The sequence below is a fragment of the Coturnix japonica genome, chromosome 2 (genome assembly GCF_001577835.2).
Source record: "Coturnix japonica isolate 7356 chromosome 2, Coturnix japonica 2.1, whole genome shotgun sequence".
Classification (NCBI taxonomy): Eukaryota; Metazoa; Chordata; class Aves; order Galliformes; family Phasianidae; genus Coturnix; species Coturnix japonica.
The window spans coordinates 44,155,548-44,183,047 of NC_029517.1; positions in this window are offsets into that span (position 1 = coordinate 44,155,548).

The following is a 27,500-nucleotide window of genomic DNA, read 5'->3' on the forward strand; positions in this document are numbered from 1 at the left end:
AGCAGCCACAGACGACGGCTAAGATCATCCTATCTCATTCTGAGTTGTAGCACTCATTCAGACCTTGATAGCGCTCAGACAACACATACCAGACCTCAAGAAGCAGTCGGCCTTGGGTCCCAAAGTGCAGCCGATGAATTACAATAACACAGATGGACCTTTACTCTCAAGCAGCAGTATAAGAGATGTTCTGTTACACTAGGCCCAGGGTCCAATGCAGGAAAAAGTTAATCATCCTGTTAAAAAGCACTGCTGCTACAGCTACCACTATGCAAAATCAATTCTTTCTTCTTGCATCACCTGAACTAAAGGGGGCTTACAATGACCACACGTTAGCTTTAGGAACTCAGTGCATACCCTACCAAAAAGCCACTGCAGCCGACCAAGACCGTGAAGACTATGTGTCTCCTTTCGTTGAGCTAGTCATACGCTGGAGACATGGCAAGTTAATTTTTAGTGAATACCACATCAACACCGGGAGAAAATCACACTGCGGTGGAGAGCTACCACACCACCACTTCCCTAAGAAACTCGAACTTTCCGTGAGGCCAAGGCCCCTTGTTACTTTGCTTAACCACATTAAAAGAAAAGACACTGGCCTGATCAGGTCAAGAAAGAATTTGAACTTACTTTGCTCACTCTCAAGACAAGTTGACATAGTGTGTGATAGTGATGGAAACTGAGGGAATGTTTTAAAGCTGCATCCAGGGGAGATTCAGGCGGACATTAGAAAGATTACTTTTCGAGAAAGAGTAGTCGGCATTGAGAATGACTGCCCGGGAAGGTGTGTGAACGTCACCGAACCATGGAGTGTTCAAGAAACGGCTTGATGTGGCACTGGGAATATGATTTAGCCAGGAACGTATTGGTAATGGTTGACGTAGCATGATCTTCTAGGTCTTTTCCAACCTTGATGGTTCTGTGATTCTGTGATTCTGTGATTTTCTGTTTTACCAATGCAGTCTCAAGATTTAGAGTTTAAAACATTAGCTAGGATGTTGTGTGGCTTCTCTTATTTTAGTAATAGATCAGATGTGTATTAAACAGGAATTTGCAATTAGATCAATGCTAGAATCTACAGGAATATTTCTTTAATGTTTAGTACTGTTTGGTTATGATAGTTATAGCCTATTAATTAGCTTTCTTCATTGCAAAGACAAAACTGGATTAGCGAATCCCAAGGCAAAGAGATGACCACTGGTAATCAGTAAGGGAACGATTACCAAAATCTTTAACAGTCTAAATTAAGTTGGGAATCAGAAATATAACCATGCGCGTGAAGAAAGAGCAGTCATTTTTGGTATAGAGTAGAATGAGAACATAAAATTTTGATGTTTATTCTGTTTTTCCAAGCAGGTGTTCCACCATTGGGCTCTATATCAACGCACTGGCCACTGGGCGGAATCTGGTGTACGAACTGGAAAGAATCCTTCAGACCCCTGAATGCAAGGAGAGAATCTGTGATGGTGAGCGAGAGGAACAATGTGCACCTTGAAAGCAAGGGGAAACGCGGCCTGCCTGGCACTGTACCCAGCTGTCACATCACCACCGAACATGGTTGCTGTTTCTCAAGGGTCAAGTAAGTATGTAATGCCCGCTAGCGTGATACTCTAGTTACATTTGGTCCTTAAAATTGGTTGCGTATTGTGACAATCTATTCATTAAATTGTGCGATCATTAATGCAAATTTTAGCCCGGATAAGCTCAAGTTGGTAGAGCAAAGTGGTTATGAGCATCCCTAAAAGCATTTATTGCACAAATTTCAAGTGGTTTCCCATTTAAAACAATCACTATTTAGAGTATAATGAAGATTGAAGACTTTTCCTGATCAGTTCCAGATTACACAGATGGGACCCTCACGGGAGTGTTAAATTTAATCAAGGTTGCACAGAAACTTAGGTTGCAGTACAACACATGTTTGTTCTCTTTTATGGATTTATAGTAATGTTACTGTTGTATGTTGACTGTGTCCTTTTTCATTTTTAGAGTATTCGTCCAATCGAGGCGCTTGACGTTGAGTTATAATAAGTTTATAGTTTATTGAATTTAACAGTAGTGTTGCTATTTCTAGTAGGCAGATATTGTTTTATTAGATATGAGATTCGTATATTTCAGAGTCGTTTGTTTCAAGTCTCTCATCGGATTCACAGATGTATGAAGTTTCACTGAAGAACAGCAGCTATGAAGCAGGATAATAGCTGACAGAGTTAACTGACTGAACAACACTTGAACTGCAAATCTGCTTATGTTAATATATTGATTAAATCGGGTCGTTAAAAATCAAACACTATTTTTATCCTAAAAGAAAACGGGGAAATGGTAAGGAGTGTTGTTACAGACTTTAGCTGAGAGGGTCGTAAACACGGTGCAGTTAATCAAGCAGCCATGCCACCTGCAAGGACAGTGAGATCAACAGGATGCCCCTGGATGGTGAGAAACTAACCATGTTTTGTGAACTCGGCAAGGGAGTAACTTTCAGGAATGATAACAACAAGCATGCAAAAAGATACTCGGGGATGGTATGTAATTGGGAACCAATGATGAGCTCCACTTTTGCAATATGTATGAGCTAATTATCCATATTATAAAGGTATACGCAGCCAAGGAATAAACGAGAATAGCTGATCATATGTCAATGACAGGTGTGGTCGTCTGCTTTTCTCCCGCCGTTCGACAACACACACAATGTACTATTTCCAGGGAAAACAGCAGCATCAACTGTAAAACTTCCTCTGGTCAGTTAATTAACAAATCTCTATCAATTAACTTTAAACCATTATTAGGTGCAAAAACCCCCAGAAGTTTAAATCAACAATGAATTCAATTGTGTATTCCATGCTAAGCATCTCCATCATGAGAATCTGTTTCTAAGGTTTGCTAATGACAAGTGATACAGAGGTTTAGAAAAGTTATGTAGCACTTTAGCTCACTGTTTCTTCTGAATGTGGCATGAAGAACTGAAATTTTATAAAGACCTGAATAAAAACATTTTAGATTCTAATATAGCGACCACCATATATGAAGTATTATAGTACTCTTCATTATTTGTTCTCTTTGAAACCAATTCTGAAAACATTTTTTCCAGGAAACTTGCACTCAGACTTTTTTTTGCAGTTTAGAAATGTGGCATGTCAAGACATCAGTCTGTTCAGTGACCAGAAAAACATGATCTTCTGAAAGACTTCTCTTGCACTGGATACAGTTTTTCTTTCTATTTTCATGCGTTTGTCATTATATTTGAATAATCTAACATCTGGTTTTGAACATATAAATATATTTAAATGTGAACACATTCATATATGAACTGTAAATGACCATGATACTTTGTTTCATTTAGCTGCATTATCTCTGGTTTTGCTTAGAGTAATGGATGCCAAAAAGCAGGAATTCCTCATCTTTTATTTACAGTTGCTCCTCAAATCTTCTCTAGCTATCATTTTTGCAACACATACATCTTTACTGCATGACACTCCTTCAGAATTTCTGTGTAAGAAATTAAAAGCATAGATGATCTATTAGATCAAACTTCAGTCTAAGCCTGTAAAATGTAGAACATGGATATTTAATATTTAATATTCAAATATTTAATATGACCCAGTGGTTGAGAGGCAGCAACTACTTGGCTGTTCAATACATAAATTGCTGCAAATTTATTTGGGTTGGCATTGCAAGCAAAGGTAAGCACAGAGCAGTAGGTATGTTAGAATTATGGAATAACCCAAGTTGAGAGGGACTCTCAAGATTCATTGAGTCCAACACCTGCACACAGGACAACCTGAAAATCAAGCCAAGCATGGAGAGAATTGTCCAAACACTTCCCAAGCTCCAGAAACTCCAGAAACAGGGTTGTGACCGCTGCCCTGGGGAAGCTGTTACAGTGCCTGGACACCCTCTGGTGCGGATCCTGTCCTCAACCCCCAGCTGCCCCTCCCCTGACACATCTCCATGATGTTACCTTGGGCCATGTCACTGTCACAGAGAGCAGAGCTCAGTGCTGCCACTGCTTCCTGTGAAGAGCTGCAGCTGCCATCGGACTACCCCTCAGCTCCTCTGCTCTGCACTGAGCCAACACAGGGACTTCAGCCACTCCTCATTCACCTTGCCCTCCAGATCTTTCCCTGTCTTTGTAGCCCTCTTTTGGACACTCATTGTCCATCTTATATAGTGGTGCCAGAAGGTTCACACAGTGTTTGAGGCGAGGTCACACCAGTGCAGAGTAGGACAATCCTTGAGGTCCCTTCCAACCCAGGTAATTCTGTGATTCTGTGATTCTGTAATCCTTCCCTAGCCTGGCTGGTAGTGCTGAGACTGATGCACGCTAGGCTGTGGTTGGTCCTTTTGGCTGTTCAGGCACACCAAACTTGAAGCCTCTCTACAGTCAGAGAGGGCACAGCTCCTTCTAACATAGTATTATCTGCAAACTTATTACACATTTGAGTCCTTCATTCAGATCATTTATAGAAACATTAATGAGAACTGGCCCTCATTGTCATATTTTGTGGCAGAATTACTTGGAGAAAAAATAGCTTGTACAAGGAGCTGCTACTGTATGAAAGGATTATACTGGAAGTTAGCAACTTGGGTGATCTGAGGTGGTATGCTTATGGATGAGCGGGGATTGAAGCTATGGAGAAGAGCTGGGAATGGGTACTAGTGGATGAAAATAACTTTACTGACACAGTTGGCTTTTGTTGATAAAGAATATTTATAAGCTCCAGCATAAAGATTGTTTTGGATGATATACTAAGAAGAAATACTACCTTTGCTATAGACCTAACCACCATTTTTTCCCCTCCCCACATTGCCTGTCATACCGTGCTACTCTAATGTTCCAAACTACACTTTATTTATTTATTTATTTATTTTAACATTCCTACCACTTCACTTAGCAGCAGCATTTAGAGGTCCAGTGAAACAGTATTCTGATTGAAGTGATAATGTTGACGGTTCAGGCTTAGGAATATAAAATTATGGCTTTTTCCTTATTCAGTCAAGAAGCAGGTAGCTTTTAGATGTGGTCTAATTTAAGCCCAGTCCTGAATTCCCTTATGTTATGATCATGGAAGAACTGTAAATTTACCCTCTAAAAGCTTGAGATGGCATCTTCTGAAATGTTTATTTGCAATATAATTTTCACAAAATAACTTCTAATTTAGAGTATTTCTCCCTTACTGAATCTAATATATACATATTTTTCCTGTGGGAAAGAAAAAGCTGTCAGAAAATCATCGGAGATTAACATATTGTTAAAATCTCAGTTTTGAAAGTAGAAATAAACCATGAAAGCTCACCCCAGAGCATTAAACACACCTGTAAATACCCACACATTTCATTCTTGATACTTTTATTGGTTTTCGAATAGGAAGAATATCTCACTCACTCCAGTCATCATAAATTTTAAGACCCAGCTTCAGCCCTGTTCTTATGTGCGTTCTCTCTGCAGTATTCTTTTCTTCTCACTTGCCCAAGCTAAAATGTGTTTTGAGACAGAAAGGCAGTAACAGACAACTGTCTTTCTGTAAAATATAGTGAGGTTATTCTGTACAAATGGAATGAACCTCATTTTTTCATTTCAGATCAAAGTAGAAATCTTTTGAAGTTTAGCTATTTGATAAAAAAAGGGCTTTATAACAAGCAGATATAGAAGTTAATAGGACATAGAGATATTTTATTAAACTGCAAACCATTATTAATATTGCAGTTTTAACTTGAAAGAAATATGTGAAATGACACCGGAAATTAATTAGATTATTTCATCATTCTTTTACATTATAAACTTTGATACACTTGCATAGATATATAGGTACATTGATAAAAAGACACAAAGACAAACAGAATTTTAATGAGTGAGGAGCTTAGTATTATTATCACTTTGTGACTTTATTTTTTCTGTTTATACTGCCTATTGATTCCAGTTGAAACCTGCTGTTTTAATGTTGTTATTGATATTCTCTCTGGGTTTTCTTCTAATTCTGGCATTGATATTACCTTGATCGGATTTAGTTTATTTGAATTGCCTGTAGGTTTCAGTCTCCGGAGTTTTTCACTGCTTATAGACATGCAAAGATAAAACCTCTCTTTTTATCTAAAAATCCTTGAGAGACTCTGAAAGATACAGCCGTTTTCTGAGAACATTAAAAAGAAAGAGACAACAATCAAAAGGAATATACTTCTCACCCAGCCTATTCAAGACATCACTTCTATACACACTGCATATTCCCTGACATACACAGACTTCTAATCCAGTCAGTTCCATTTTGCCTTTAGAAACCGTGTGTGGAGAAATAGTTTTGTCATAACGTCACAAGTGGCTCCAAGCTCCATGTCACAGGGTGCACCTCACTAGAAAGTCTCCGGTGCTGACTAATTTGGGAACTGGATCTCCTGTACATGGTGTTCCATGTTATTTATTTTTGCACTCTAGTGAAAAATCAGGCTTCAGCGCACTCACTGAATGTAAAAATCCATCCCCCTGCCACCACTCATTTCCATTTCAGTGAAAGAATTTAAAAGGAGACTAAGGGTAATTTCTGTAGATTATAACTATAAATTTCCACTTTTGCAGTTTCCCTAAGGGTCCTAGGAATAAACAAAGTAATATTTCAATTAAAAATAAACCTGAAGACTCTTGTCTTTCAGTTAGAGACTTTCCAAGTGATCAGTTTCTTTCCTTGTAAAAGTCAAAAATCAAAGGAAAAAAACCCTGTACCTCATATTTCTGTCTTTATTTTTTTAATATTTTTGTCTCTAATTTGTTTTGTTTTCCTTTATTTTATTTTGGCTTGAGTTCAATATTCATTCCTTTTCTGGTTTTGTTTTCTGCTTTCTTCTTCCTGCAGGCCTATAGTTTATTTTCCTCTCTTTGTTCTGACTCTTTTGTCATCTTACAGTATGCTTTTATGGAAATAATTATTTTGGGGGAAATAATGAAGACTTTCAATTCTGTAATTAAAGTCAGGTAAAGGCTACGAATATATATATGTAAACATGTGTCTGTTTGCACATGATTTATTTCCTCTGTCCAACTGTGACAGAGCAGTTGTATTAGGAGTTTGACATCCTACAGAATTCTTTAAGATCTAGCAGTCATATTGTGTAGTATAATGTACTGAACAGGTAGATGCTGAAACTCTGAAAAAGAGTTCAACACTGAATCACCTTGAATTCATCATAAATTTAATTTTTAATTACATCAACAGGGAATAGTATTAAAAAAGTGAATTGAAGTTTGTGGAAAAAAAAATATTATTCCTTTAAGGGTGAGAGCAATAGATTAAGATGGGCTATGGGAAAGCAGTGCAGAGAGAAGGGAAACTGTGTTTACCTTTTCATACAGTCTTCCTCATTGCTCATCTGCACAAAAACATCAGCACCACTGTGTGAACAATGGAGTTATTGTGCTTTTGACAGCAGAAATGAAAATGGGTTGTGGAGGTACCTAACAGATCTTTGTGGAGAAGTGATAGGCAAGGTGAAAATTTTATCATCTGAGAAACTTCCCTATACACAGCCCCTTCAATCTTACAGCCCCCACACTTCCAGTTCACATCTCCATATCTTTTTCTTTAAAACCACCCAGTGCCTTTCAGTCTAGTGTTCAGATTCCCCCATTGCATCTTTCCTTTCCATACCCAAATCATTTTCCTACTCTCACTTGTTCAGAATAATCCTGGGGCTCTGTTTCTTCTCTCTCTCTTTTTTTTTTTTTTAGAGTTCATTCTGCAAATCTTTTCCCAGTTCCTGCCTCAATCACCAGATTGTCCTGTTTCCTTTTATACTAGAGTTCCCCCATCCTTCAACCAAATAGTTTGATTCACAGATGAATCAAACATGTTCCTTCTCATATTTCTAGAGAAATTCTGGCTGAATTCACAAGGTTTTAAAATCATCCAGCACAGTAGCCACCCTGGGAGCTTTTTACTCCCAGGATCTGGCACTAATTAACTGTTTCTGGGAACATGCAGTTTTCTGACTTGCATGCATTTTATGCCAGTTTTCACTACTGCCTACTTACTGGCTATTGCAAATACTACTACCTTCTATTTATTTTATTTTATTTTATTTTATTTTATTTTATTTTATTTTATTTTATTTTATTTTATTTTATTTTATTTTGTTTTATTTTTTATTTTATTTTTTTTAATTTTATTTTTAATTTTATTTTATTTTATTTTTTCCCCTCTGAGAAAGAATAATACTGGCTCATGTTCTCATTAGAAGACAAGTGGCAAAGTAGAGCAAGTATCTCAGATTCCCTAGGCATTAAAGCGCTATGTCTGGGACTACCAGAAATATGGAGTAGGATCTTTGTAGCTCTACTGTAGCTGCAGGTTATTTTTTGTTTGTTTGCTAGGCACTGATGTTCCAACAGCTCCAACCAGGTATACAAGCCACAGACAAGAATGACAAGAGTCAGCAGAAGGGTATTCCATGCAAGAAAATCACAGAAGGCTCACACATGTTTTCCAGAACTACTGGAGTGACTTTGAGGTGGTTACAAAAGAAAAGCAACAAAAAACCAACACATGTAAAAGAGTGTTGTGAGCCAAAAACAAACAAACAAACAAACAAACAAATAAAATAAAATTAGGGTAATGGTGAAAGTGCTGTTGCTGTATTCTTGTGTTGCAGGTTTGCTTTTCTTGAGGAGCATGGATAGTGAAAAACAAAGACAAATTTTAGCCTTGAAACCTTTTATGTAGACAAAAACCATGCAGGAAACCATGTGTTTACTGAGAAAGAATACAGTATCAGGCAAGGAATGTGTACTTCAGGCAGAGAATCAAGAAGTAGTAAGAAACGGCTGTTTTCTTCCTTAGAAGGTTTATCTTTATCTGGAGGTGACATGGTAAGCACTTGGAACTAAAAGAATGTCCTTTTCCAGAAGTCATGGAATTGAAACGGGATAGTACCCTGTGTTGAAAGTGCTACCTTGTGTGGAAGTGCCGTGCTATCTCACACATAAATGATGGCGGCACCTTGTTGGTAAAGATTCTGACTTCATTTTGAGTAAATGCATAGAGATCTGGTAAATAATGAGTAGAAGATACTAAGAGGTGATGGAGAAAGATGGCATGGAGGGAATTTCTAACTTAACCTACCACCTTCTAGATTTGGGCAGTTATGCTATACAAGCTACTGTTTCCAGCAGCCCAGTATACAAAGTTGCATTACACTTTCTGAGTTTATTTTCTTTGACTTAACTGTGGCAGTGAGCTCTACAGCTGAACTGTGATTTTTGTAAAAGACAGTTTTTCCTGCTACCTGACAGTTTCATTAAATACCCCTTGCTCTTCTGTAATGATAAATAGGAAATGATTATTTTTGTTCCCCTTTTCTGTTTTCTTTATGATGATATAGACAACATTACTTTTATTTATTTATTTGTTTATTAATTCATTTATTTATTTATTTATTTTCCCAAGCTGGAAATTCTGGTCCATCATCTTTCCCATTTTGGAATAATCTTGTACCTCTGATCATCTTCACTGTTTTCCAGTGTTTCTGGTTTGCTCTTTTGAACACTGCACCCAACACTGAACATGTTTTAGTATGTGCTTACAAAGAATCATAATGGTATTTTCTATCTTATTTTCAGTTTCATTCTCCAGACTACTGATAGTCTCTGAGCACAGTGTGCATATAAATACAGACAGTAATTTCAGAATTTCAATGTAGACATCTTCGTTTTTGATGGCCTTAGTAATTACTTAAGAACTAATGTTAACTCTCTCCTTGTGTACACAAAGAAATACTTTTCTTTCGTGCATGGCTGTTAAGATCAAATTACATCTGACATTTAATAACCTAATTAATATCAAAAATTTTCCATTCTAGATATCACTATCCCATATTTCTGTCTTCAGTGAACTTGATTTTTCCTTCCTTCTTCCTTCTTGATCCTTTTCTCATTCACCTCACTAATTCCGAACCCCATTCATAGTTGCAATTCTTTTGTTTTTTTTCTAGTTCCCCCTCCCCCCACTCCTTGCTGCCTCCCTCCCCCTCCCATAGAAATTCTAAACTGATAGTTCTGTTTGGAACTTCCTACTAGTTTTACACTCATTCAAATTCACTGACTTTCAGCAGTTACTCATGTTTTCACGGAATCACATAGAATCACAGAACTACAGAATTGTAGGAGCTGGATTCTCTTCTGAAGCAGGCTTGCTAGACTGAGTTGCACAGGTAGGCTTTGCTGATTTTCCAACTTATATCATGTGGAAACACTCTAAGAATTTCCTTCATATTTGAGTTATTTACTTGCTCATTTCCATTTCATTGCCATTTCAAAATTTAATTGCCACCTTCCTAATAGATAAATGGTTAATTTCAGGTTGGCAGACGTTGAATCTACTCATCTCAGACTGTATACTGAAATAATTTTTTGCAGACTGATTGGCATATTTATTTGCTGACTGACATGTAAATATTTAATTGTTGAATTCACTAACAATTAACTGTATCAAATGAAAATGTTGAATGGCTTTTAATTTTCATATTGGTTTGATTTTCACCTTTGTCTGCATTCTGCTTCTTAGGAAGAGTTAGAAACCTAAGATATATAAAATCCAAGATGATTATTGAATTCTGGGGCCTTTTAAAAAAGTCAGAATTGTGCAGTATGTGGACTATTTGAAAATACATAAAATAACTTCTCTGGTTTCTTTTGAACTTTTGTGCAATAAATGTCCTAGTTTGAGATGATGTTACAGTATTTAAATCAAAAGGCATCATGAATGGTGCCAGAAATTACAGTGATGTTGCCCATCATTTCAGTTGCTTAGCTGGGAGGGATTTCAGAATAACAGAGTGCTACAGGTTGGAAAGGATATCTCCTGATCTCTTGATTAAGCAGGGTCAGCTAGAACAATTTGCTCAGGACTATGTCTAGGCAGATTTTGAATATCTTCATGGTTGGTTTGGCTGGGATTGCTTTTGCATTCAATTCTCCCTCTGCTGACTGTGAGGCAAGATGGAAGAATGAGAATGCAAGGAGGAAGGACTATCTGTAATATAGGGTAGGGGAAGATGAGAGATAGGAAAGGAATAAGATCTTCGCATGTATAGAAATGGAGTCTATAGCTGGGGATGTGGAGGAAGAAGGCAGACACATTATGCACAGGGAGATCAGAGAGAGGATACTGGATAGAAATAAACAGGAAAAGCTAGTCAAGACTTGTCACGGAAACCAGAGATGCTAACCCACACACTTCTTGGGGTCAGCGAACAGGCTTGAAATTTACTAGTTAAGTGTTCATCTAATCAATCTTCTATTGGCTGATCAATATGTATGTACTATCTCCAGCACTTTTGCTGTTAGCTCAGTTGGAGAGGTATGCACTGTGATACCAGCAGTCTAAATACTTATGTATTAATGCTAGCATTAAGTCCAAAGATCAGAAGTTTAATTTTACTATCTGTGTATCCCTACAAATCTGTGGGAAGAGTATTAAGATTATTCAGTCAAAAGTCCAGATACTTGAAAATGCTGTCACAATGTGTGCACTTGTTCCTACTTCTGTCCTTCTTTTTTTCTTTTTTTTCTTTTTTTGTTTTTTTGTTTTTTGTTTTTTCCCCTGTAAGTATTTTCAGCAGCCTTTAATGGCAAGGTCAAACACAGGACTGGAAAGAGAGGACAGAACTGTCTGGCCCATACCTCAATGACTGCAAAGGTGTCTTCTCTGAGAGAGAATCAGATTTGTGTACCAGTTTTCTGTAGTATTTGTGCCTTGTGCATTGCAGTAATTAGGGCAGGAGAATATAGAAAAAATAAGCAGTCTAAGAGTGTGACTCTGCCCTTACTAGAAACACCTTGTGAGATAAGACATGTAACATTCCAGTTGAACAAAAATCTTGGCTTTTTCACACACTGTGGATACCTGGGCAAGTCTGAGGGTTTGTGGAAGAACAAAATTTTTAATTCTGGAAACTGAAGTAAATTTGACCAATCTAAACCTGTTTAGTTTTGAACACCGAAGAAAAGGAAGAACAACAACAACAAAAAAGAGTCTAAATCTCTCAAGTGGGATAAGTCCCACAATTTTGTCCTTAGATATCTTACCCATAAAGGTTTTCTTCCTTTCATACGTACTGTGAAGAAGTGTAAATGCAATTCATGAACATAGCTATATGTAAAGGCAAAGAGTTCTCTGTATATAGAACATATGCAATTTCTTTTGATACTACAATGCATGGTGCTGAGTATTGAGAAAAATCTTAATTCAATATGACTGTATCCAAATTTATGCAGTTCACCTAAGTTTGTGTCCACACAATGATCAGACTATTGATCCTGTTCCAAGGGGATACTTAAAAGAAAACACCCTCTGTAGGTACTGGATTGTCTGCTATTACTGGGAGAGCAAAGGTGACCTGTGCAGACCAGATATCTAAGTGTAGAATTCTATGGTGAAAATGAAGCTAAATAACTTCTGTGAACAAATATCCATGCTTTGAGAATTTGTCAAATCATTTTCAGCTAAAATCTTTAAAATAATTTATTCTTGAGTTGTACATAATTTAAAGAACAGGTCTTGTACTGTGTTTGGTAATGTAACTGAAGAAATTGCTTTCTACTAGAGTTACAGACTAATGAGCAAGTAAAGGTGGAAATAAAAAAAATAATATAATTTCAGTTATGTAGAAAGGTAAGAAAGATCAAAATGTTTCAGCTTTTTGATTTTGATGATGTTGTAGGTATCTTAGGCCTACAGTCTACAGACACATTCTGTCAAATACTTGTACAACATTAGAAATGATCAGTTTACTTGTTGATGCTGAAACATAAAAAATCAGTATATTGACTACTGTGTATAGCACACGAAGAGTCTGTGACTAGCACAGCCTGTGACTAGCAGTGTATGTTGCATATGGGCTGAATATCATGTCTGATGATGGAGAAAGTCTGTTTGTGTCTAATACCATTCCCTAGAGAAATTGTTCGAGAGCTGTTCATCCTTGTGGAAAGATTACTCTGATATCAGTGAGACTTATCTGCTGTGTAAGTGCCAGTTGAGTTGTAAAGCTTCTCTAGGGCATTTTATCAGGTTTTCTTACTCAGCAACAGTGGTGTCTGTGAGAAGGGAAATAGCCAAGAAAAAAGGCTTGGTTCTTCCAATTAAACCCATAAATTTGGTATTTTTATTTACTTATTTTAAAAATATTTTAGTGTGATGCTAAGTATATCCAACTCTCCCTTTCTTTGTTATCATATTGGTATGGAAATGTATAATGTTTCCATTTTATTTAATCTGTCTAGTTTGTTTTATCCATTAATGCTGAATCTTCTTCAGAGGGGAAAAAAAAGGTGCCCAAAAGGATCTCCATTTAAATAATTGCTTTTCTTGTGTTTATGCCAACAGTTTCTTCTTGGAAATTCTTCAAATTCTGTCATGAGACTGATTTATATGTGGGCTATTCACATATGTTTCAGTGAGAATTTCGCACTTTTATCTTACAGAAGAATTTGACCTCTTGGTTTTGTCTCTCTTAGGAATAGTTTAGGAATATTAGCTGCACTATGCCCAGAAAATATTTCATGCCCATTGCTGCCTGACTGGTAGTAATTCAGAAACCACTTTGTAGGAGACTGAAAGTGGATTTTGTAATCCTTTTGAAATCTTTCCTTTTTTTTGATGTCTGTTTGCTAATCAAATTGAAAACAAAATGTAGAGAATGTCAAGACTGTTACAGTAAAACTTAAGGCTGTTAGCTAGTGGTTGAGAGTGGAAATGGAAATCAAAAGATAAAAGTTATGATCTAGCCAGATTTTGTCTATGGCTTAGCAAATATCCATTAGGACCCAAACTGTTCCTGTGGTTGTAATTGGAAGGGAGGAATACACTCTTTTTTTTACAGCTGTTTCATCACCTACAAAATGAGGTGCTAATTTTCTCCATCTACTGGTTTTGTGAGGGTTTTCAGATCTCTTTGATTTACTTTGAGAGTAGGTAAATTTCTGTTCCTCTTTGTTTTACATTTTGTGTATTTTTGTACTTTAGTTCTATGCATTGTTTTATATGCATTACTGGATTTTTTGTGAGCCTTTCACTGCTTGTAAAAGATGGAATTATAATCAAGCTTTATGAAGGAGCTATTATAGCAGCATTTTTTTTGTCCCTTTTGCTCTTAAATGTCTAAGAATTTCTAGGGACAATGGAGAGAATGATGTTTTTCTAAAACCTGGGGGAAGATAGATGTGTTGTTGGAGTGATAATAATACTGAGAAAAGACATTAAATTGCTTGATTTTTTTCTTCTTTCCCAGAATTGCACAGCTTCTTTTCCAGCTACCAGAATAAACAATTAAAGGCATTTCTTTTTGATATATTATTCAAGTTAATGAGCAAAAAGCACGTTTGTTACTCTCATAGTGGAGCTGAGAGAAGAAAATCTGTTTCAAACTTGTCACTGTTTGATGCAAGACTTAGAATTAATATTCTTATTTCAGATCAAGAGTATCCCATTTCACTACAACAAGATGCTATTTTGTGAACTTATGTAGAAATGTGAGTGCTCACAAAGAGGATTACATAAAAATAATGAAAGGTATGAAAAAAAACCAAAACAATTTAGTAATTTCTTATCTAGCTTTTATATACTAAGAAAATTCCCACCTCTGAATGTCCTATAAAAATCTGGAACAAGCTTAAATGAAACAAAGAAAATGTACCATAGACTTTACTATTTTTCAAACGTTTTTGTTTATAAGAACTACAGTTCCTGAACTGTGAACTTTACTTTTTTTACTTCTTTTTTTTATTTTTATTTTTTTATTTTATTTTATTAATTGAGATTTCAACTAGCTGTGCTTTTCATGGACTCACATGCACCCTTGTTGTCAGCATCTAAACTCATACAAGCATAAGATGTACTCTGCAACGTGGTTATCTTTCTCATTAAAGAATGCACAGCCATGGTTGCCTCAGCTAGCAGTGGTTTCCAGATTTTCCTTTGGGAACAACCACTATAAAACACTTAATGCAATTTATGTGTAGAAAATAGAAAAAAAACCCATCACACTTCTGTTCATTCAGCTAGTTACACAGATAGTAGTTGAATGTTCAAAGTTTAACTCGAATTTAGATGATCTCCATTTTCTATCCCATTAAGATGGGTGGAAATGAATAAAAACTATTCAGTGGCTAAAACTCAATATATATTGTGCTATTTAAATAACAATAGTATGACTTTTTAAAATTATTTTTTAGTTTTAAGAAATGCTAGATTTCTGTCAACAACATCTGACTCGTAAGTCCTATCTCTGGAATCTCCTCTTGTTCGCAGATTGTTGATTTCTGGCTTGAGTGTAAAAGTCACCTTTAATTTTTTAATCTGCTCCCTATTAGAAAAAGTAATATCTAATAGAATACATTTCAGTTTTTGAAACTTTTCCTTTCTCTGAGCTATCTTGCTTTCTAATGCTCCTTTTGTCATCTTACATCTCCCATTGGAAAACCTTCCATGTTATAGTAATACTGTCTCTTGGCAACAAGGTTTGGGATTGTATTGGTCAACAGAGTTGAAAAACAAGTAATATTAATAACCTTAATTACCATGCTTATATGCTAAATGGAATGGAAAGATTACTAATTCTTCTTCAAAATTTATAATAATTTACCTGCCTGCTGACCTGAAGTATCTAGCCAGATCACTGTTATAAATGAGTGTCTGTTGCAAGTGTTTGCTTTGTGTGGGATAGAGATATTATTTATCATTAGTGCTTATTGATAATGGTGATTAGGCTGCAAAGTACTACTTCTGTGAAGAAGCTTACAAATAGGAATTTTGCAGTAACTTCACCTGCAATATCCAGAAGATATGTAAAAGCACCTGAAATGTACCTGTCCTGTGATATGGCTCATGGGTACTGTCCTTGTTTCAGCTTCTCTCCAGCTTGGATAAGCACAGTCTGGATGGAGATCACCTAGTCCGACCCTTTGTAGGTTTCCTACAAGCAGGTCACACAGGAAAGTGTCTGGGAGGATTTTCGCTATCTCCAGAGAGGGAGACTCCATGTTCTCTCTGGGCAGCTTGTTCAAGTGCTCCATCACCCTCAAATAATTTTTTTTTTCATGTTAGTCTGGAATTTCCTATGTTCCAGTTTGTGCCCGTTGCCCTTTGTTGTGTTGCTGGGCACTGATGAAATGAGTCTGGGCCCATCTACTTGACTCTCACCCATGAGATAATTATAAGATCCCTGTTGAGACTTCTTCAGGCTGAACAGCCTCAGGTCTCTCAGCCTTTCTTTGTATAGAAGATGGCCCAGTCCCCTCATCATCTTTGTGGCCCTCCACTGGACCCTCTCTGGGAGATTCCTGCCTTTGTTGGACTAGGAAGTGCAGAGCTGCACACCATATTTCAGATGTGCCCTCACCAGGGCAGAGTAGAGGAGGAAGATAGCTCTCATCAATCTGCTGACCATGCTCTTTTTAATGCAGCTCAAAAGAACTTGAAGAATCACAAGCTGATAAAACTGTGGAAATTGTCAACTGTGCCTAACAGGCTTTGCATTTTTTCCCTTCTTCTTTTCTTAATATGTTGTAAAATACAATGTAAAGAAAATTTGTATTTAATATGGCTTTGCCTGAGTGGCTTTTTTTGTTGTTGTTGCTTTGTAAAGGGTACCTAAGCTTTACTGTATGGAGTAATTGAAATATATTTGTATTGTCTGCGACCCCCTAACTTTTATGCATGTTTAACAGCAAAGTGTTGGTCTCATTGATCCCTTAATTAGTTGTAACTGTTAAATGTCACTGAGAGTGGGGAACTATCAGGCAAAACATTCCTTGTTATAATCCTAGAAACCTGTACTTGCATGCAAGGTAAAAGGGTACAAACCAAAAGGTGTAACAGCATTTCAGCATAAGAAGCCCAGGGAAAGTAATCACTGTCATATAAAAGCAGTGCTGGGCATAATCTACAGTCTTAATGCTTTTTATATGTAGGTTACTGTATGTGAAATGCTACAGTAATTGCCTCCTTAAAGTATTATCTTGATTTTTCATGTAAAAACCAATCTGTACACAGTAGAATGAATAGATTCAAATGGTCTTTTTTTTTTTCCAATTTTTTTCCCCCAGTATGTCTGTAGAAATCATGCCAATTATCTTTTGCTCTTAAGCTGAATTTAGTTGTTATTCAGCATGTTTCTATAGCATGTCTGGTGGTGTCACAGAGGATTTCCATGCAGAGACAGTGTGCTTCTTTTTCTAGGGCTAATCCTTCCACTGCACAGTGCTAGAGAATTCCTACTCTATTTCATTAACAGCCAGGTAAGCTTCTGAGGATTTATCGAGAAACTGCAGTGGTCTGCTCACTTTGGACTTCAGCATCACTTGCATCTAATGTCACCTGCAGATGGACAGCCCTGGAGTGCAGGTAGGAGAAACAACTCTCACATGCAAGAAAGAGACTGGTAATCAGCAGTGTAAATGAGAATTAAGAAAATACGTTTCAAGGGAGCTTACTTACTTCTAATGAGCAACACAGATTACAGTGTCCTCAGAAGGGATTTCCCTCTCTTGAGGGTTAATATCCCACTGCAAATATCCAAGCCTGTGAGAGTGCTTGTGTTCATAAATCTGACTAGGAGCCCAGGGATTCAGATCATGAGGTCTTTACACTTGCTCATGCTGATGAAACTAACTGGTGACAGCAAGAATTAAGGGCTACCAAAATTTACTCCACCTGATACTTTTCTCAAATTAAAGGGATGTGTTCTGACTGGGGCTTGGCATTTGAAAAAGAAAAGGTGACCTGGCAGTCATTCCCTTCTTCCTTCAGTTTTAGTTATCATACTGACTGGAAGCACTGTTAGAATTAGAAATATTGCTTTTTAAAGTGATACTACCATCTCAATTATCTTAGGACTTAGTGCCTACCTTCCATTCATTTGTTCATTTTCAAAGTTCAAATGCAGCAGCCAAATGATAATTCAGCAGATTTTGTAAGGGTCTTCATCCCATGTCTGAGACCAAGCATGGGAAAGTCTGGTTGGGCATGCATTCCAACAGACCGTGTTTGTGTGAACACAGCACAGCTGGAACAATGAGGCTTGTGCAGCAAATGTCTCACATCCAGCTGCCCAAGGGCAGGCAGAGATCATCTTCACAGCCTCTCCACAGCTGCCAAGATTTCAGCCACTGTATCTGTGTCATCCTGTGTCTAATTATTGCACCAGAGGGCTGCAACATTCCCTGTGCAAGGAATCTTTGAGTCCCAACCCTGCAACTTATGAGGGAATTGCTTCCCACAGCTTATCTCTGCCTTGGAGGACTGGTATTCCCTGAAGAGAGAAGAGATCCATCTAGTTTGTTTTTTTTTTTGTTTTTTTTTTTTTTTTTTTTTTTTTATTATTTGTTTCTTTTTAATCTGTTGACATTTCAGCTTTTTTGTAAGGATAATATTAACAAAATAGATATAAGTTAAGTTTCACTTCCTGCCATCCTGTTTAGCTGGGAAAGAAAAGTATTCAGCTTGCTCTAATAATTGCTCTGGATGGGCAAATAATTTATAAATGAAGGACTGTTTAAAATAAAAGGGGCATTCTCCATCTTACTGTTTTCTATCTAGGCTCTAGATCACAGCTGTGATTGCTTTCCCTGGGGAAGCACCAAGCATGTCTTTAAACTTTAATGGATTTTAATTAAAAATAGCTACATATGTACAACTTGAAGAATTATTGTTTCTAAATGATAAAAGATAATTTTTCTTCTCTCTGCTGCCTCTTGATGAGATATATGGATGTGAATTTGATGTAACTGTTGTCTACTGGCAGGTGATGACTTGGAAGATAGCCTGTGATACTCCATAAGTGTGTACTGAACATGTCCAGGAAGGTGCCTGCCCATGCTTTCTTGGTGTAGGTTGGAAGTTCTACTGTTGACTCCAAAGTCACAGAACTCTTCCCAGGAAAAACAAAATGCCAAAAAAACTTCCTACTCTTCTAGCCAGTGTGATAGTTTTAGAATAGATAATATTACAGACAAACTAAGAAACTGAATGCCTAATTTTTATCCCTTACATGTAACATACACATTAAACTCTTTATTTTCAGTTTTTCCTTAGTAATACAATATGTAATACAATATGTATTTTAAAGGCCCATAAGTACTAATATTCAGTCTCTTCTAAATTTTAAAGCATTCTACTCCTCAAGGAGGCACAGAACTCCCCCTGCATCAGCACTCTCCAGGAGACACAGACAAGTTCAGGGAATACAGAATTATATATTCTTATCATTCTACCTGAGGTCATATCTGTTAACAGTAGAGGTTGTTAGGCCATTATCAGCCACTGATTCTTCTCCAGCTGTGAGAATAATTTGGATTCAGGGAGGAAACATAAACTGATCTCCTTTCACTCATCCACCAAGTTGAATAGGATTTGTCTTCTCTGTACCATGGGCTGGTCCACAGCCAGTGGACCACAGTGGAACACAGTAACCAGTGTTACTGGAACAAGTGTGTTATTTTTAAATTTCCTTTTCTGTTAACTTATCAACCCTGTTGTGATTACAGTTGTGTTTTCAAGCTGATTTAAGACAGCTGGGAAGCCTGCATTGACTTCTTTGGCTTTCAGTTAGACTTCTAGGCACAGACTCACATCATTTAAAGGCTGACACTGCTAGAGCAGACTCCAAAAAGGGTTTCCTTTCATAAGCAAGATGCTTCCTAAGCCTTCAGAATAAAAACCATATCAGTTGCTTTTAAAACACATATAATATACATTTATTTCTAAACAGTTATGTTTTGCTGGCCGTGAGTATATGCCCTGTTGCTTCTCTTAATTTACATAATTTTTATACATATTTTTTGCACATAATATTTTTTGGTTCATGCTCTATTCTAGTTAATGTGTTGTGCTCATTGTTAGTGCAGCTGTTGCTTATATGCTAGATAATATAAATGAGACAGCTACTAAAAATCTTGAGAAATGCCCTGAGGGAAATACATATAAGCAATCAAACAAGGCAAATAGAGATGCTTCCCCAAACATTTCTGAGAAGTTTCCATAAAATTCCTCTTTTCTCATGTTCCAATTTCTACACACTACCATTTAATGAAAATTCATGCAAGTTAAATTGTATTCTTTCTAGAGTTCATGGAAAATGAATTTCAGGCTCACAGCCAAGATACATTTAATCATGAAACAAAATTAGTTTAATCTTGGAACTAAATTTGTTTGGGGAAGTATTAGAGTCATACAACTTAATGTAATCAGGGAGCAAAAAAAAAAAAAAAAGTAGTCTGCTCTAGGTGGCCTCAGATAATGGAATATCATCTGTGTTGCTATAGGCACAGTAGGCCACATTTGAAAACAAACAAGCAGATTCCACAGTTGTACAGTTTCAAGCATTTTGGAACTCCTGCAGGTCCTTCCACAAACTTGGGGGCAAGAAATACTGTTCTGGGTAACTTGTATATTTGTTTCTAATAATCTTTGATCTTGCCCCAGTTTTGGATTTTCTTGATCGAAACTTTGTTGGTTAGGTCATAATTACAGGACATTTCAGGTAAGTTTGTGCGGGTTTGTTCTTTGCATGAGTATAGCTCCTACAGTGTTGAGAGTATTTACACATTGTTTGAGACATGTATGTCTCACTGCATTTTCAAACTCAGGACAAGTCAAACTGAGTAAGCACTCCTAGGATTATGTTCTAAGGGAATACTTCCTTATTCATCCTTCCATTCATTCATCCTTCATTCGAAATCCAGAACTGATTTCCACTCTTACCTCATAAGAGCTGTTATTACTATTTCTGTTAAATATTTTCATTAGCAAGGGTTAATAATTCCAAAATGAAGCCCAGAAATGCTAAGGTGGAAAAATACGTAAGAGTAAAATTTTTGTAATATAGTTAATTATATTTATTATTGAAGTCCTTTCTGAATGTAGGTATTAGTGATAAGAAAAATACAACTTTTGCTTTGGTGACAGATCTAAAATGGTGAAAAGTTTTTTGCAATAGGAACAAAATATTTTTTGTTACTTCCAGTACTTTACTTTTTTTTTTTTTTAATAAACGCTTTTCAAGTAATCATTATTGTATATGGACCAGATATTGCAAATTCTAATCCTTAAAATGAAAAACAAACCAAAACAAAATCAACACACATAGTAATGTGTAGATAGAAAAGTATGGTGATGATATAAAATGAAACTTGTTGCTGTTTTAATTTGTCATAATACAAATAATACATCCATCCTTATAACAGCAAGGATGAAATAGCACACAAATGACTATGATGCCATGATTGGCAGGCATCAATTGAGATTTTCTTCTGACGGGAGCTGGAAACTGGATAAAAGGTAGCAAGAAAAAAGGACTTTGTAGAAGTGAGAAAGTATGGAAGGGTCATGTTCATCAACTTTATTCGGGATCGGGACTATAAAATTAGATTTAAAACTAGTTTTAAAACAGGATAGGGAAAGAAGTTAATAACCTGCCTGCCCCCTATTTTTTACCTAAGCATATGCAGGAGAAGACCTAAAAGTGATTAAAGAAGAGGCTGACTGGTCTGTTCAGGCTTCAGTTGCTGGCAGAGTAAAATCAGAAGCCAACTTTATAAACTGAAAAAATAGGGAGTATAGAACTAGTTTTGGTAAACTTTAAACTCATGTACAGCTTTATATGTTAAGTGGGCGAAGAAACTGAAGAGGAACTAAAGAGGTGACATTAGTGTAGTCATTGAACAAAAATTCTGAGTTGAAAAACATTTGCAGTCATAAGTATCAGAAAAGAGAGAACTGAAAAAGGCAAGATGTGAAATGGTGAATGATTTTCCTGTGAACAGTAGGATAAAGATCAACAGTTTAAAGCTGTGCAGGAGGTAAAATTTGGATCCAGTTTGACTATGCTGTTGAAAAGAAAACATTGAATAAAATGTGATTTCCAAGGTAATGACTTATCTGACCTTGGGCAATGAACCAATTCTTTGTGCTGGAGAGGATATTCATAAAAATAATAAGAAAAAAGACTTAAAACAAAAAAAAAACCCAAACAAAAAAAATGAAAAAACAAGGAGAGGAAATAAATGGTATGTATTTAATGGAAAGACAATCAAGTAAATCAAGAAAAGTGATGGTGGTATATAAACACAAAATGACTAACATTGGTACGGTGAGTTGTTGCTATCTTGGAGGACAGCAGATGGGAAACTTTCTTTGCAGAAAGTCCCTGGATGGAGCAAAGAGCTCTAAGCTATATTTCTGTATTGCTTCTGTCTTCTTCTTCCCTTATCTTTAAGAGCTCACATACAGGACAAACAGAACTCTGTCAGACTAATGAGAGATTTTTAGCCATCATAGCGCTTCAGCTCCAGCATTTTGAATGAATTGATGGCTGATTTTAGGTGGAATGGCACAAGATTTCTTTGTGGAGGTCAAGAAGCTAAAATTTTGACAGGAATGGTGATAAAATAATTTAGCGCCTCAGCTGTGTGGGTGCAGATGGTCATCCACATGAGGGATATTTTTCCAGCAGGTTATTGAGTCAGTGAAGCTGGCTGCCTGCAGTTTGGCAGTTGTCCATTAATATGTAAAACAAAATTTTGGACTGTGCAAAATTGGGTGTTGAAGTCCATTTCATGTTTTGCCAGGTTTGCTTCAGTATCTTGTGGTCTTGGATGATAGAAGGATTAAGAAAAGGAATTAGAGCATTGGCAGAATAGTTGGTAATCTATTAGCAACTACATTTCTGGGGAGACTTCGTTGTTCCCACTTAGACGGGATGGGATTTTTTTTTGTTTGTTTAGTTCTACGGAACGCATGCAAAAATGAATTAAAAGCAACTCTCCTCTACCCCATTATTTTCATGAATAACACAGACATTGAGTTCTGGTTTTCTGAATGCCACACAGAGAACTGTGGACCTTAAAGCTGCACCCATATTATGTGTCTGCAACTCTTCTGTAGAATATATCTCTTTGGTACCTGACCTCAAAAATGAAACTTCTTTCTTCCTCGTGGTAAGAAACAAGAAAGATTAAAATGGGATCAACAGAGGACCCACCCAGGAAAGTCTAGTAGCTGGCACCTATGAGAACCTCCAGGGTTTGGAAGAAAGGAGAAAAGAATTATTGGTAGGGAGAAGAAGCAATGCATCAAAGAGAATGTATTCCTCTACAGTACATATTAACAGATTCTGGCCTAAATTAGTTGAGTTTTACATTTTAGACTATTCATTCAATTTTGGTGCTAAAAATTTCTAAGGATGGTTAGAATACAGATGTGACTTTTTTCTGAAAAATCTCAAGCTAAATTTATCTGATGATTCATCAGAAAATATTTTTTTGTCTCTCTCAAACATTAATTGTTGAGCATAAATACAACTCAAAAACATTGAATCTTGAGTCAACTAAAGTGAGCTTCCAAGTTTTCCAAGCTCAGCATCTGAAGAAAGAGTAACTGGAAGAACAAGCACCTGGAAAAGATTGAAGTGATCTTGATGGGAATAGCAAATGGCCTGATAAAATCTCCTTCAATGAGAAAATTCCATATTTCTCTTTGAGTTGACAAGACATTGGGTAAAAAAAAAAAAAAAAAAAAAAAAAAAAAAAAAAATGTGCAAAAGTTTTTAAAACGTTAAGTCTGCCGCTGCAGGAGCTGTGCGTGCCCTTGCTTTGTCTTTCTGGATTATTCATCACCAATCATCTTAAAAAAAAAAAAATTGGGAAAAAAAAAAAANAAAAAAAAAAAAAAAAGGTAAAAATGAATCTGTAAAATGAATCCAACAATCAAAGAACTGGATAGAATGAGGAGGGTTAGGAAGGTACACTATGAAAGGACTGTGAATGTGCTGAGAGGAAAAGATGACTTGATGTGCCATACTTTTTTAGTACATGCTGCTCTGGTAAAGAGAAAAAAACAGCAACTCCACAAAGTCCTGGAAAGTCATTAGGAAGTTTGTGCAGTAAATTCAGGACCTGAATATTCTAGTCAAGGCAAAGAAAAACCCCAGTGTCTTATTTGCAGCACAATAATTATGTAGATTTAATTTAAGATAAAGTTCTCAATCTACTTATGCCACTGTATTGCCTGTGCTTGCATTGAGACAGTAACTAGAGATTGATTCTAAAATTTTGTGATGGTGTTTCTACCTCTCTCTTCAAACAGAAAAATTGCTGTGCAAACTACTTGCCTGTAGTCTGTCTGACTTTTGCACTCTTTGTAAGTATATGAGTCTGGCTAGCCAAAGAAGAAGAAAATAAAGCACAAAAGAGCATGTAAATATAGCATTATTATGGTGGTTATAGCTCCTTAATTTTGTACCCCACTGTGCACTCAAGCCTTTTATTTGGAGCTTGGAATTCTGTATTTATTAGCACTCCTTTCTAACACCACCAACCCTTTCTCACTGCCTGTAGTTTCCAATACTTTACTATCTTAAGGTCACTGTACTGCTTGCTTACAGAACTCCCATTTCTGTCACTAGTAAATTTGATCACACTTGAAAGTATAGAAAAGAAACACCTGACAAAAAAGAAACTCATTAACAGTCTTCATTTCCTATGCAACTACCCAAGCAAGCACATGCATACATGAGAGTTCTGGCAGGAATACAAAAGGACTGTGCTTGAAGACTGACAATTAAAACTTTCTTAGGAAGCAGGATTTCCTCCTTGTTTCAGCTGTGCACTGGGAGAGTGAAAACAATTCCCTGGGCCACCTGTGATTACTCCACACAAATAGTCTGGGGAGCACTGTATGAAAACACCTGCCAAGCATCAGTTTCTGAGTAGAAGTCTTACATATTTGGCAGGCTTCTTGCTCATTGCAGCATTCAGAATCCAGCTGAACTTTACTGAAATTGTTTACCATAGCCCTTTGGAATGTATGTAAGGCAGGGACAAAAGATGAAGATGCTGCTTTGCTATGAGGTGGCACTGGTGCATAAAGTCTAGCACTGAGGTCCCACAAAATTTCCATCTTTTTGTTAAATTACACAAAGAAGTTTTTAATCTTGTTTCCATGGAAGAGAGAAACAATTGGGTTTCCCTAATCCAAATAGTAGATCTATACTTTTGGATGACCATCTGTCTTCAGAAGAGTGGTTCCGCCGTTGCTGGCTAGTAGCTGTTCCCAGATGGTATGGTTTGATGCTTCTGCCTCTGCAGAGCATAGGATAGGGGGGAGGTATGTTTGCTTGAGACCAGTTCAGCAGAGGTACCTATGGCTACAGCCAACAGGTTAGTCCAATTCCAAGTCAGCAACACATTCCTTACCCACATCCATCATGAGCTGGTCTGTTGTCTTCATGGTACACTATACTTTCAAAATAGAAGGATTTGTTCCACAGAGAGAAGATATAAAGAGAAAGTTTAGCTCTTTTCTCTCCTTTCCTTTTACCTTCCAGAAATCCAGATGCTCTTCTGCCTCAGTGCTGGCATCATGTGTATTCCTGATTGATTACCAGGACTTTTGCAAAGAGCAGGAGAGCCCCTCGTGCAGTGTCAAAACTGTGGCAAGACAAGAAATAAAACATTAGAGTGATGCTCGGTGGCTTTGGAGATTCAGGGTTAACATTACTAATGCTGGTCCATGAAAAGGATTATTACAGATGCTCAAAGAAATTGTGATTGATTGTTCCCTCTGCTGTGGTTTGTTTTACTGTTGTTGTTGTTTATTTTCCCTTTTATTCTTATATTTTTTCTTAATGTGATGACTGTCAAATTCTCCAAAGCTAGATAATCTGCTGTTATTATTATCTAATGTTAATCTCCTGGGTAGACGCATTGTGATATTGTCAAGTAATCATCTACTTTTACTTATACAAATAAATGAATAATATATATATATGCTTCTCTTGTTGCACAACATGAATGATGAGTTCCATGTGAACCAGAATTATGCAGTGAATAAGATTGCTTGGAGTATTTACACTTTATTTCTCTTAGAAGCTGCAAAGTGAGTGTAGAACCAACATGGGGCTGATAGGAGAAGGACAGATGAATGTCAGACTCCAGAGCTCAGCTCTACTGTTTCCCATTCTACTGTTTGTCTGAGCTCTTTCATGTGATGTTGGGCAATAACTTAGTCTGATCATCTTAGAAGTTGGCTGCTGATGTCTGTTTCTTACAATCAATTTTCAGTCAGACTGGGAGGAAGTGAAAGTGCCACTAGCACTTTTAGGAGAGAGATTTCAGAGATTTCAAGCTGATACAGTGAAATCTAGGTGACGATTCCACAAAAAAAAAAAAAAAAAAAAAAAAAAAAAAAGAAAAAAAAAAGGAAGATTTTAAGATTAAGTAATACTTTTAAAAATGTTATTTTTTTCCCCCTTCTCACTTATCTTGTGTCTGTAGTTTGTTGCTTAAAGCATGCATGCATTATTATTACTGATAACTGACTAACCTTTGGGCTCTTTTAAAAGAGAAAAGTAAAAATAATAAAAAAATAGAAAGCACTTGTGGGAATCCTTGTTTTAATTAAAGACTATTTATGTTAAAAATTTCTCTTATATTAATATTTATTGATATTTTCTCTGTGTACTTAGTCAATGAGTAGATAAATGTGATTAAGGAATTGTGTTAGCTGTACAACTTCCATAAAGAAAATGATTATCTGTAGAAATGTTTACAAATAAATATGCATTAGCTGTTGAGTCCTTGGGACCAGACTAAAGCCAGGACAAAATAACTTCATAAAATGAAAATGGAGTAAAGATCTCATTTGTCAGGACCAACTCCTTCACTCGATAGTCAGCTCCTGTTGTGCCATTCTGCTTGTTCCTGCAGACAAGACCACTGCAGGAATATCTGCTGCTGGGGTATCAGAAGGTCTTGTTTCCAACTGCTACATTGTGATGAATGTTTTTGGCTTTTAGTTGCTGAAAAAATTAGTCTTCGTTGACAGAGAGTGACTTTTCCAGTGACAGGTTGTCTTTACAGTCACTTTAAAGTGGTCTTAAGCACTCAGTTGCGGGATAATATGGCTCTGAATTCAGATTTTATAGAGAATAAAATTATTGAGTTGGGATAAAGGGAATAGATTAGGACTCTGAAGTAGATATTAAGCATGTATTTTCATGCCATTTAGAACTAATTTAAGAATATGGGATTTTATACCTACCTCCCGGCTCTGCTGCAGTAGCTGTGACAGCTTTGGAGCACCCAGTTTCAGAAGTGGGAAGTATCAGAAGTTACTGGTCTGCAACTTATGTGTACTGCCTCTTTGGTGACTATGCTGTCACTACTTGCCATATCAGGGCATTGATCATAAGCATGTTTGCTCAAAATTACCCTGGCAAAGGCTCAGAGAAGTAGGAAAGCTTCCCCCAACAGCCTGGAAACAGATGAAGAAGTAGTTCCTTATTTTCTTCCAATCTGAGTGCATAGCAAATATTATGCATGACTGAATTTGGAACTGCAAATCTGTTTAAGCAGGTGGGTATTCCTCATTTTGGCCATATTTATTACTGACTGTATCTAGGTGTTGAATGAGGCTTCACATTGTCAGTGTCTGCTCAGTGAGGAAAAGTCTGCCAATGTTTCCAGT